Genomic DNA, 14,198 nt, shown 5'->3' on the forward strand with positions numbered 1-14,198 from the left:
CTGAAAGAACCTTGCAGAATGATGCAGATGACCACATAAGCAGTTGGCAGATAATGGCACTTGGGCCCTATCATACAAATATATAAACTTCAGAACAGGACATTCTTCATCCCTTCAGCAAGAGCAAAATGGTCTGAAGGAAGCCAACAGTTTCCTCCTAAAATTCTGCTTGAGAGCCATTTCTCAGGTGGATAAAAGGAATTAACATACAGGGACAAAAAAGGCAAGACACCTCCAAAGATATGATTGGCATATGGTGCAATGTATAATTTTAGGTGGGTAAATGAGACCAGTGTCTTGAGCAGGAGAGACTAGAACTATAATTTATTCTTAGAGATTTTGCATGGCAATCTGACAGTTATTAATTCTGCCCAAGGAGTACTATGAGGGAAATATTTTTTTCAGGACACATAATTTACTTCTGACACTACAGTGAAGGATTAGGGGAGACACAATGCAACAGGCTATCCTGAAACAGAATATAATACAATAATAAAATAAGTACATATATATACTTGGGTGTTTGGTGCGCATCCTAATTTTCACTCTAGCTCCCAGGATTCCAATATTCTATGTGACATGTCATCATCAGAGTGATATGGTATCACCTCCTGGATTTATCTAATAACTGGCTCATATGGTGCAAAAATAAATTTGCCACTGTATTTAGATGTGAATTTCAGGAAGTAGCTTAATTGGTAGAATCATAGCCTGGTATGATGTATGCAACTTGTGTTCTATCCCTAGCGCTTCATAAAATTGGATTGATGATGCCTGCTTGCACTGAAGAGGTAGAGGTGGGTGGATTGCAAGTTCTAAATTATCATGGACTGAAAAAGTAAGTTTGAAGCCAGCCTTGGCTATTTCAGACTCTGTTTCCCAGATACAAGCAATAAATATATTAATATGTTAATAGAATTCAGCATTAGGTAAGTGGTTCATTTAATTTTCATATAACATCAGAGGGAATTTAATTATTTAAAAATGAACACCCATTAGTAGCTTGTGAAAGTCTGAGATAATTGCATAATATCTTAGAGACCTCAGTAATTTTTCTAGTCCACAACTTTGGTAGAGGGAGCATCAATGACAAGTAAAATAATCACATACATATAGTATAACTATGTGCCAAAATAAAGCTGTTTGGGGATGATAGTGGTGGGTGTAGATATTTATCTGACTACACCCACAAGACTATTTATAGAAAGTCATTTCATGTTTAAATTATATTCTTAAGTCAAATATGAATATTACTTCTGACACTCCTTTGAGGTACAATCTAACAGCAAATTCCCTGTTCTTCTGGCTCTTAAAGTCTTCCATCCCACCTTCTACAATGTTCCCTGATTCCTAGGTGAAGGAGTTTTATTGTAATTGTGGCTACTGGGAATGAACGCCAAAATTATGCATTAGGATGAGCTGTGGTTTTTCTTTAATGGGTTTTCTCTGTTGCACAATGAGTTTTCCTGATGAAGGGTGAAGACTGTACTGTGAGTATAAGGATAAATATTTATGGTATAGTTAACAATTGTGTTGGTTTACCATAGTAGTGGCTCTAGGTTTTCTTCCCAGATCCATACCTTAAATTATGTTTCTCCAAATTCTTACACTGCTCTGTTAAGATCAGTTCCTAAGACTATGGCAATGCTTACAGACAGACAGGGCCTTTAAAGGATTACTTGTGATAAAACATATGGTGTGTTCCTTGGCCCCAGAGAATAGGACCTGTTTGCTTATGAGAACAGACTGAAACACAGATATATGCAAACTAGGAATAACCTGGAGTTCAAATAAAAAGTTAGTGCTAAAAGCCAAGGACAGAAGCCTCAAAAGAAACACTTTGGGCAACACCAGTCTTTGATGCCCAGCCTCCCTAAATGTGGAGATTCATTCTTGTATTTAAATATGAATCTGCAGCATCTGTCAAGAAGACAGATTAAATTTGAATGTTTACTCACCACAAAGACAGGAGAAGACTCACACTGCAAAGGTAAGGCGTGAACTCTGTGACTTGTACATGATGGGACAGGACTGAAGAGGGACTGTAATAGAATATTGGACAGTGGTATCCTAATAAAATACATGGAAGAATTGCATTACTAGAAAGCCACAAATCATTTAAACTGACTTAAATGGAAAATATGAGTAGACCTACAACCATGTGTAATTGTCCTTTGGACTGTGGCTCACAGGCCTAAGAGCATCACTTAGGAGGCTAAGGCAGAGAGGTTGCTATAGTGATGAGGTCAGTAGAGGATACAGAGTGAGACTGTATTTTATGTGAGTTTTGCTAAATGAAAGGAAATTTTGGGACTCCCCACAGATTTTTAAAGCAAAGCAAGGGGGGAAGGAACCTTGAAATCTTGAAAGACAGAGGGAGAGCCTTCTCACTCTTAATCCAATATGAAATCATAATCTAAATAGACAAAGGCGATACTCAAACTACCATTCTATGGACTCTGCACAAAATACTCTTGTAAATCTCAGCCAATTAGGTTATGGGGGAAAAAAAGCACACATATGGTAACTAGGGAGATTCATTTTAACAGTGAAGGTGATTGGGTTTAACATATGAAAAATCGAGTGAAATAGCATATTAAGAGGGGGAAAATTACAAAGCAACATAATAGTATCTAGACAATGTGGGAAAAATGTAAAAACTGACAAAGTTCAACAAATATTCATGATGCAAACACAATGCAATAGAAATAAACAGGAATTAGTTCAACCTCATGTGGTGGTTTGCATCTTATATATTACCACCATACTAAACCAAGGGACAAAACAAAGTGTTAATTCATGTTATTTGGTTTAAACATATTGGAAATTGTTGCCATGGTAATCAGGCATGTAAAATAAAACAAAAGCAAAAGCAAAGCAAAATAAAACGAAAACAAGAGCCACTTGTATGACTCATGTGTCTCAGCAGATCAAGGCACTTATTACCAAGCCTAGGACCTGTGTAAAATTCTCAAATCCCACGTAGTTAAAGGAGAGAACTTGCTTCCACAGTCTATTTTCTGTCTCTAGCACATGAATCATGATACAGGTACCACCTCTGATAAGCAAATAAATACAGAGCATATAAAAAAAAAATCAAACTGCAAATGGCATAATATGCACTGAAGAAAGTAAAATAAACTCCATATAACTATTATTCAACTAATAAAGTTCATCAACATACAACACCAAAGTAATAAATGAATGAGATTGTCAGGTACCTCAAAATACAACGTATTAATACACAATGCAATAATTCAACAGCCTCAAATACAGCAAAATGCTTAGCAAATTGCAAAGCATATACTCTGTAAGATGTTAAACATGAAAAATAATAAGTAAAATAATCCTTACTCATGGATTCAAAGTCTTAATTTAATATGGTTTTATCTAACTTTATCTATGTATTCAGATAAAACCAATCAGGCATAACTATTATCTTTTTTTTACAGAATATCTGAGATTAATTCTAAAATGAGTTTCCATCTGTAGAAGATGAAAAGAAAATCCTATACAATCATGTAAGAATGAAACTATCGTATTTTCCCTTTTCAATATCATATATCAGAACTTCCCGCAGAGTGTCAATAATCATAAAGAGTTGGTACAAATGCAATAATAGACTACAAAGAAACAACTTTAAAAGTATAAATGATCCGACAGCTTTTGGCCTGTTGACTTACAACAGGATTTCCTTGTGTTTAATCAACTATTAACAACCTTTCTAACAAAAAATCAGTGACAACTGGTGGCACAGTCTTATGTAAAAGAGTGGTAATATACCCCACCTCATCACATACAAAAGTTTACCTTGAATAGATAAAAAACAAAAGTGCAATTTAAGAATGAAATATACTAAACTCTTAGAGGGATGCAGAAATATAAATACACTGGAACTTTATTTCTTAAATTGTGTTTTGAATGTGAGACAAAGAATAAAGAAATGAAGAAAACCAAATTGGGATTCCATCAATATGAAAGTTGTGCAAAAGACATTATTAAAACCCCAAAAATTCTAAGAATGGCAGAAAACTTATATAAAGTTGATATGTATCTAACATGTACAGTACATGCAGGAACTTCAATGATTCAACAATAAATAAAACAAAATAAAATTAATAAAATCAGTTTGAATCAACATATCCCCAAACGAAATGTAATTAACAAAATGCAAGTTAAAATAATTTAATATCTCTTAATTCACACTTTGATCGTAATTAGAAAACAGACAATGACCACTTAGACAGGAAACTAAATAACCTGTAACCTTCATAAAGTTAGGGATTATCTCCAAGGAAACAGTTTTGAATGCTCCTCAAAACATTAAACTATCGATCTAATGTAATGAATGTATTTTTATGTCCCCCTCAAGAACTGAAAATCTATAACCAAACTAACACATATCCAATAATATTCATAACATTTTCCTTATAGACAAAGCATATATACAGTGCCAGTTTTCATTAATAAATGAATGGTTAAATAAATATTCATAAAATTGAATTCTATTTAGTGATGAAGCATAGACATCTTATAATATAGATAAAAAAAGCCTGACAACCCTTTCCCCCAAAGTTCACATATTCTGACGCAGTTCATATACAATGCCGCAATAGAAAAATTTACAGAAAGAGAAAGAATGTAAGCTGTCAGGAAAGATTAGAGAAGTAACAGAGAAAAGGATAGACAGTTAAACCCTGTCAACGTCCCTTGGTGTTTGGGATTAAATACTATGTGGCTAGCGAGTGGGGGAGAGGATACTCAATTTTATACCATTGTTCTCCTGTAACAATGGTAGTCATCAATGTTACCATACAAGAATATCTCACAGTGTTAAAACTGAAAGGGGAAGTAGGGACTATGTAACCAGGGAAACAGCACTACACCTGAGCAGCTGTGATCTCCACTTATGATGAGCTTTCAGTGCACAACCTGAGAGAGAGCTAACATGGGGACTCCTTACCGAATCCTCTCCCAAACTCGTGGCTCTCAGACATGGGGAAGCCCCAAAATGTTGACTCAAATAAGATTCCAGATCCTACACTGTGAGAGACACAGTTGGTTTTCCATACAAGAAGGAGAACCAGAAGGACAAACAAAATTCTGGAGTGGCAATTTCCAGGTTTATACCATGTTCCCAAGTTCTATTATTCCTTCTGCCTCCAAATCACTTCAGTAACTAAAAAATTAAACTCATTGTCAAACTTTCATCTCTAGACTTCATAAATTCCACAGTTAGTTTTCTATTGTGTACTAACTATGGACCTTTTTGTTGTTGTTGTTTTGAGACGGGGTTTCTATGTGAAGTCCTATAGGTTGCTCCTCCGTACATAAAAAAAGCATCATACATTTTTTGGAGGTTGTGATCAGAAATATTTTATGGAATGTGACAGGAAAATGAGAAAGATAAAAGCAATTCACGTAGGGACGTCTTTAAGGAAGGACAAGATGGCTTACCAGTTAAGAGCATCTTCTGCTCTTCCAGAGGACAGGACTTCAGCTTCTGTCACCTATGACTCCAGCTCAAGGGGACCAGGGGTCCTGGCCTCCTCAGGGTCCTGCACTCAAATGCATACCCTCCTACAATGGTAGGACATATGCATTGTTTTAAAAATGAATAGGCATACATAGAGAATGAACAATAAATGATCTCAGCTCTGATTCTGTACTTTAGTTACTAAATTTTTATATAAGCAAGAGGGGTTGTTACAAATATTGGTATCTAGACCCAACTCAATAGTTCATATGTTAACATTTATATGAAACATGATATGAAACATGTTAACTATACACGTCTTTGAAATATATATTTCTGAAAATGTTTTCCTAGTAATTCTAATGTACAATTGTTTATAGCAGGAAAGGACGATGTCTTAACCCTGCTTGTCTTTCACATCAAGTTCAGAGTGTTTTCAGTAGGTATGGACTGATATACTTGCCAAAATTTCATGTGTACATTTAGACCTGACAGTACTTAGCATTCCCATTCTCTAAGTTTCTGTGCTCAGCTATATGTATCTAGGATTTTGACCACAATGACTCTTAAGGTTAATAAATTGAAAGCCAATTACAAAATTCTTAGTAATTCTACCAAAAGCCCCAAAGTTTGTACAATAAACTCTATTGACTTAGTATCATTTTTGACTTTCAGTCTGTGCATCTATATACCTTATTACCACTATTAGCTTCCATATTTCAGTGCAAGGCATTTTATGGGACCTGTCATCAGCAGTGTGGAAACTAATTGCAAATTGCATGCTACATTAACTTTCCCCACAAACAAACATCCTAGAAGTAAAACATATGCTAATAAAGATCTATTAATATTGGCTAGATACCTGCCAAGACAGATGGAAGATAACTTAGACAGAATTTTGATCGTCAGAGAATTCTAAGTCAAACACGTGTTTGTAAGTCTTGACAAGTCCCATGTCATTTCTCCCCATATTAATTCCTGCAAGTGCCATTTTCCTTTGCCAGCTTGCTTTCATTTGTGAATGCATATCATATTTCCTGATAAAAAATGTTTATGGTAAGTGAGAGACAGGCCAGTGTGATGAGTACAATCCAAATCACATATGTGGCTTTGAATACTGCACCCTTGGGCTAATATTTCTCTGAGAGTGTCACCTGGTCCTTTCCCCAGGCTTCAGGCAGGTAGGTGCTACATCAGCCAGACAGATGGCTCTCTCTTCTGTTCAGTTAGCTAACTATATTTTCATTAATCTTTTCAGAAGGTTACCCAGGCCTCATATGCAATCTGATACAAACAAAAGGTTTTCTGACAAGTCTTTCCCCTACATATATTTCACAGATAGTCTTAGAGCAAAGAAAATAATAAATCTGTCTTTAGTAGATAGATAAAGACAGATATGACTCATGTTACTTTCATCAATCATCAGAAACCAAAAGAAGCTATTTTGAGACTAAATGTGCATATAAATTTAGGTTGCCATATGATTTAGCAATTGTTGACTGCTTTCCTTGACTCCCACACTCCTACATACATTTCTATGATTATCAGTTTAGGGTAAATATTAGAACTGATGTTGGGAGATACATATGGATATCAATTCAGATGTGTGTAAGTATGTCCATGTTTTCCTGGGGAGCCATTTTCCTTATGTCGTTGAGATCAGGTTTTTCCATTGGATATATATATATATATATATATATATATATATATATATATATATATATATATATAGAGAGAGAGAGAGAGAGAGAGAGAGTGTGTGTCTTGATTGTCCTGGAACTCACTCTGTAGACCAAGCTGGACTAAAACTCAAAGAGATCCACCTGCCTGTGCCTCCCAAGTGTAGGAATACAGGCATATGCCACCACTGCCAGGTGAATTTGTGGATTTAGATTAAGTGTTTGAGCAATGGTCCCCTTCATTTACCTAATTTATATCACCTTAGTGGAGAGATTACAAAGGCATGCCACCAGTGACGCCTGTTGTTTTAATGGATTCTGGGGGTGGGTTGTTTGCAGGCGTAGAATGCAGCTTGCTTTCTTTGCAAGATATCTTTGAAACTCTTATTGTGTAGCAGTTTCCTTCCAGATTGAAACATTCCATCTTGGAGGGAAGCTCCTTAAAAGGAAGAAAAACAATTCAAAACAGCCTCTGGAAGTCCCTGAGAGGGATAGGATTTTCTAGTCCTCTCTGCTCCTGAGTAAGCAGCAAGGAAGACTGTTGAGAGTCGCTCTTAGGCAAGTCAAGCTGCAAAAAGACTCAGACCAGACCAGCTGCCTGGAAGAAGTTTAAACCAATGGAGTCATCTACAAAGGACATTTTCCAGCCTGTTGAGCTGCCTGAAGCCTGAAAGGTGTGCTCCAGGTCCCCAAGTTTGTGAGCTGCCACACATGCCCAGGTGGGCTTTGATGAAATTTCAGTGAGTCTGAGAAACAGCTCAGTAGAGATGCAATCTGAGGTCATGACCGCCCTTCAGGCTGAAGTAAAGGTAAGAACTAGTGTCTGCCTGATTTACTTTTCTGATGTTCAGCTTGAACCCCAATATCTGTCTCTGGGTTTTTATTATTCATGCTACAATAACTCTTCCACACATTTACTATTCACCAGTTATATACATTTCCTCTTGTTCCTCATTATTAGCTTTTAGTTTCTGTTAATATCAAGGACAATCGTGATGTGCATTCTTCATCCTCAGTGGCAGTAAAACACTACTTCTCCCTGTCATTGTGTCTTTTAAAGGGGATGCAGAAGTCATGTCACAGTGGTCCAAGCTAAAAATGAGAACCACAGTTGAAGGAGGATTCTTAGTGACTCAATGAAATCGCCGTTTTAATTTTAGACTTGCAGAGTTTCTGGTCACCTTAAAACCTCAACATATGTTTGGCTATCCCGATTTAGTTGTGTAACATTTATTAAGTAAAATACCATTATTTCTTCTCTTTCTTGTGGTACTTGCATGCAAATTGTATTTCGTCCTATTGCATTACTTTTTGGCAGATTTAAGAGAATGGAAACAAACTTAAGGGCTCAAATGTGAGAAAATATCAAATGCACGGACAATTCCAAGTATCCCTGTTCCTCACTCTGAGCTTTAAAGACATGCATGAGCAGAAAAGTGAAGTGGGCTTGATAATCATTGGTAAATATCAATAATTTAACGTAGTATGAAAAAATCGCTTTATTATAAAATAGAGAGGAAAGTAAGCTACTCATATCCCTTCATGATCATTTTGGTGAATTCTGATTAACTCACATGAAAAGTACATACAATAAAAAAGATTCACTTAATTTTTGTGACGGAGCAAGAAAATTGAGTCAGAGAAAGAATAGAAGAGAGCATGAAAAGAGATACCATAATAGAGCTGTTATAGGTTTAAAGAGAAATCTGGCACTAGGGAAATGTCCAGAGATCTACAGGGATGACCCCAACTAACCATCTAAGCTACGTTAAATGCTGGAGAGGCTATGGTAAATGACCTTTCCTGATAATGAGGTTGATGACTACCTTATATGCCATCTTAGAGTCTTCATCTAGTAGCTGATGGAAGCAGAAGCAGACACCCACAGCTAAACACTGGGCCAAACTCTTGGGATCCAGTTGCAGAGAGGGAGGAGTGATGAGCAAAGGGGTCAAGACCAAGCTAGAGAAATCCACAGAAACTGCTGACCTAAACAAGGGGGAGCTCATGAACTGCCCTCTGATAACTGAAAAACCAGCATAGGACAGACCCAGATTCCCTGATTGTGGTTTTAGGATGGCTGGGCAGTCTATGGGGCCTCATTATTTATCTCTAGTATATGAATGGACTTCGGGAGCCCATTACACATAGAGGGATACTCCCTCAGCCTAGACACATGGGGGAGGGCCCGCAAATGATACAATAGACTTTGAAAACTCCCCGTGGAAGGCCTCACCCTCCCTGGTGAGCAGAAAGGATGGGAGTTGGTGGGGGAAACGGGAGAGGGCTGCAGGGTGCAAGGAACTAGGATTGATATGTAAAATATGCTTGTTTCAAATTTAAGTAAAAAAATTATAAAAAATAGTGCATGCATATGTCTCTAACAGTAAGTTAGAGTCTGTGTAGTGACCATAGATAGCACAAGACAGTGTTGGTTCTACTGGAACTGCAGTCAGAGGCAGTTATGTGCTATCATATGGGTGCTGGGAATGAAACCTGAGTTTTCGGTAAGAGCAGTCAGGGTCCCATTTTTCTCACAACCAAAATACAAACTTTAATGTTAGTAGAAGTATAGTATTTACATTGTGGAATATGAGTTTTCCATTGACTATTTATCACGTTGACTTCATCTATTCTACTTAGCATTACTGGTACACATCCATTGTTCTGTTCTGTTGCCTAAACCTGTCAGGCCTCAGTTTTCCTCTACCTCACTAACTCAAATTGAATTTATTGCAGTCATGTGTATGCCTCAAACTTTTGATGCTTCCTTTCATTTACTTTGTTGCACTGGGCGTTTGAAGCCAGGATCTTTAACATGCTAGAGAACCTGTGCTAAAACCCAGACCCTAAGATATTTTTGAAATGTGTTTGAATAGTTTTCCTGAATGTATGTTTGGCTACTCCACTTTTGCATTGTCTGTGGAAGCCAAGAAATGGTAACATGTTCCTTGTAACTGAAGTTACAGATTTTTTTCGAGCCACCATTTAGTTGCTGAAAATAGAATCTGAGTCTTCTGTATGAGCAGCAAATGCTCTTAACAGCTTGGCAATATCTCTATTCCCCCTATAAGACATTTTCATAAATTATATATATATATATATATATATATATATATATATATATATATATAATTCTATATGCATACCTACACCCATGTTATATCTAATGGTCAACAATTTGTATAAATTCCATTTATGCTACTTTGAGCAAACCAAGGCCAACTGTCCAGGACGAAGTGTAGAAGAATGCTCTTGGATACCCATATGTGTGTAAGGACCATATGTGTATGTAGTCTCCATTGGCCAACATTTGTAATTGAATGGTACTGAATTTTCCTTGATGATCCCAAACTTATTATCCTTCTGTTTAAACAGATAAGAATTCACATGAGCTTTGAGGTCGTAGATAAAAGCAACATGAAGCATTTTAATAACTTTTCAGAGTTAGAATTCAGTAAGGGCACTGTATTCACAATAACGTAAATATGTGAGGTGAATTGCAAGGCAAATATTTTCATTGTAAGTATATGATTTTTAAAGAATATTTTGCAATAATAAGCTTCTTCATGGAAGCTTTGTTCAATCTAAGAGCCAGTTGTTGAAAGTAATGAGATATTGTTTAAACTCAAGAGGACACTTGTTAAAATCCTTTGAGTTGTGTAATGTGTAAAGGAGTACTGTATTTTTTCCAGTTTCAGAGAGGTTACATTACCTCTTTCAGTTAATCAATTGTGGCAGGTGTTGTATCACCAAGAAAAAAAAATCCACCCAGTGAAAAAGCTTTAATAGTTAAGTCACTGGAAGGGTTTCAAAATTATAAAAAAGAAGAAAAAAACAGGGTAGGAGCTGATCCATAGGAGGGGGTACATATGGAAAGATGCTTTACAAAGCATAGCGAAAAGAAAACACAATAAAAATGAGTCATCCTGCAGTTCCCAGGAAAACAATAGTGGAAAGTATATTTTTGAAGGAAGAAGAGAAACTCTGAGCAGTTATAATTAATTATTCAGACTAATCATAGATTAATGCTCTGGAGCCTGCAATCCTCCTTTGGGACTGTCTACTAAGAAAATACTCAGAGATGGACTTTATTATATTAGTGCATGATGGACAGTGTGGAAACAAGAAGACAGGTAGCCTCCCACGCAGAGCGGACGACACAGTCTTGTGCAGGAACAGGACTGTCGATGTGTGTTCTCTTTCTTCCGTGTTCTCATTCCCACTCATACCTTGCCTGTCTAAATATCTCCAAATGTAGGGTGCGGTGTGGTGTCCTGCGTATGTGTGTGCGTGTGTGTGCGCGCGCGCGTGCGCGTGTGTGTGTGTGTGCGCGCGCATGTGTGTGTATGTGTGTGTGTGTGTGTATGCATGTGTGTGTATGTGTGTATGTGTGTGTGTATGTGTGTGCGTGTGTGCGCGCGCGTGTGTGTGAGTGTATGTGTGTGTGTGTGTGTGCGCGCGCGCGTGTGTGTGTGTATGTGTGTGTGTATGTGTGTGTGTGTGTGTGTGTGTGTGTGTGTGATGTGTGTGCATGTGTGCTTTCACATTGTAGAATAACTTCTTTGGAAGAGGAGTGTAACTTGGATGGAGAATCTAAGATTCTAGAAAATGGGCTTATTTTCAGGAGAGACAGAAGTTAACTTACCTAGTGGTTACATAAGTGAAATGTTAAGGAAATAGATGTTGTTAGGGAAAGATATTCAACTGCTGTAGGAATTTCAGGTTTTCACTACCTGTTACTAATTGCTAGATGTAAGTGTGTGTGTGTGTGTGTGTGTGTGTGGTAGGTAAGGGGCTTTGGAAAGTAAACACAAGAATGCGTATCATAGATTGGAGAAAAATAAATTCAATAAAAATTATAAAAGAACTTCCTAAGTAAAAACTTCATTTAAAAATAGTGTCTCATCTTTACATTTCTTTATGGTCAACTGGAAATATTATAATTGCTTGTTGGTAGCGCATGAAATTAAGATCTCTATGCTATAAGCACTGCTATCATGAACTTTTTCTCCCAACTCGCAGATACATTCTCCAACATCTTCATCTCCTTCATATTTGCAAACTTTAATATTTTCACTTTTCCATGATGGATGGTGACAAGTGCTAAGATTTTCTAAAAAGAAATATGCCTAGTCTCTTTGTCATCACAAGTCCATCTTGTTTTCTCATTTCATGTGTTCTTGTTAAAAACAAAAGCAATCATGGGATTAATGTCATTACATGACCTTGTCTTCAGTGACAAAAGAAAAATCACAAATAGGACACATACCACAACATATGGCTAAAAATATAATAAGCTTGGAATAAATTAGGAGGTCCTGGTAAGGAGTCCTTTCTTTTTTGGCTTAATGTGGCTATCATTCATAGGACCAAACTATTTTCATTTTTTAGGTTTAAGTAGGTTTTTTTGTTGTTGTTGTTTTGTTTTGTTTTTGTTGTTTATTTGTTTTGTTTCCTTAAGCTGTTTGTTTTGTCTTAGATTTCTTTGAGGTGTTTATTCATTGATTCATTGGTTGTGTTTTCCTGAATTCTTTTGAGGGATATATTTATTTTCTTCTTCAAGGACTGCTGTCATCTTCATATAGTTATTTTTAAGTCATTATCTTAAGGCCTGCTGTCTTAGTACCTAAGCTCTGGTGGAATCATGCAGCCTGGGGCTGTTATTGATTGTACTTTTTGTGCGGAAGTCTAGGCATTTGGGTTTAGGAGAATTATAGGTCTAGGATCTGATTTCTAGATTTTTCTTTGTTGGGTTGGTGTTTTGTTCTTTGGTTTCTGTACATTTCTATATTTTCAGAGTGTGGTGCCTATTTGTTGCTTATTATACTGGCATACTAGGCTGTTGAGTATGGTGACTGCTTTCTCATGTTGATGAATGAGAAAGGGGAGGTCGTGGGGGGGTGCGGTCTCTGTGGGATCCACAGAGATGTGAACACGGAGGGAGGCTGCAGTTGGTGTTCTGTCCCAGCACTAGGAAAGATTATGAGGATTGGACAAAACAGTAGAGTTGGTGGTGTGAGCTCAGGCGAGCTGGACCACTCACCTTCCAGGGTACAAGAAAAGGAGAACTAGCCCTGCTCCTTGCTGTCAGCTACATTAGATGGGGTAGCCACGACAGAGCCTCAGAGTTCCTTTGGGTGGTGACAAGGAGGAAAAGCTGCAGGTTGATCAATCCAGCTACCACGCAGTTCCAGAACTAGCTTACCACAACACCCACTTTATGCTGGAAATATATAGAAAGGGGATAAAAACACAAATCCAAAGCTGCAAGATCACCATGACACAAAGCAACAATAAGATTTCCAAGAGGAGTTCTGATGAGGGCTATTGAGAGTGTAGCAGAAATCGGAGTTCTCGAAGCAGACCTCATTGCAACAAATGCTTCAAATGAAGATGGCAGGATTAAGGGTATGTGACTCACTGGGCTGAGCTACCCTGCAGCTTACATGCTTAGGTGTTTTTTATGTGGTTTTGTTTTGTTTTGATTCTTTTGTTCTGGGTGGATTTTGGATGTTTTTTTGGGGGGGGTACCCCTCAAGTTTGGTTTTGGGGATAGGTTGCAAGGGCAGAGGGCAGAAGTGAGGGTAGATTTTGGGATTGGAAAGCATTGTATGAAACCCAGAAAGAATCAGTAAATGTTAAAAAAAATATAAATATTTCCATAATAGGAAGGATAGAAGACATCAGGAGAACATGGCCAACTGACCCAATCAAACAGGAAAATGAAAGTTTTCAAAATCCAACAACAACAGAACTGTTGGGAAATACATAATATATAAGAAGTAAAAACAGTGAAAGGAAAAATAACAACACATGTGTCACAATGAACCAAATTATAACAGAAATAAAATAACGAATGATCACAAGCAAGGCAAATTGTTTGACGAGAACCCGAGGGGAGATTTCCACCTTTACAACACATAAAATTATGTAAGGACAATGTCACAGAAGTTAGAAATGTTGGAAAGAAAATAAAGAACTGGTGTATATGGCTTTGTACTACTAGAGTCAACTTTTCTTTAAATTGTCAGTAGGTATCA

The sequence above is a fragment of the Phodopus roborovskii genome, unplaced genomic scaffold, assembly GCF_943737965.1.
Source record: "Phodopus roborovskii unplaced genomic scaffold, PHOROB, whole genome shotgun sequence".
NCBI lineage: Eukaryota > Metazoa > Chordata > Mammalia > Rodentia > Cricetidae > Phodopus > Phodopus roborovskii.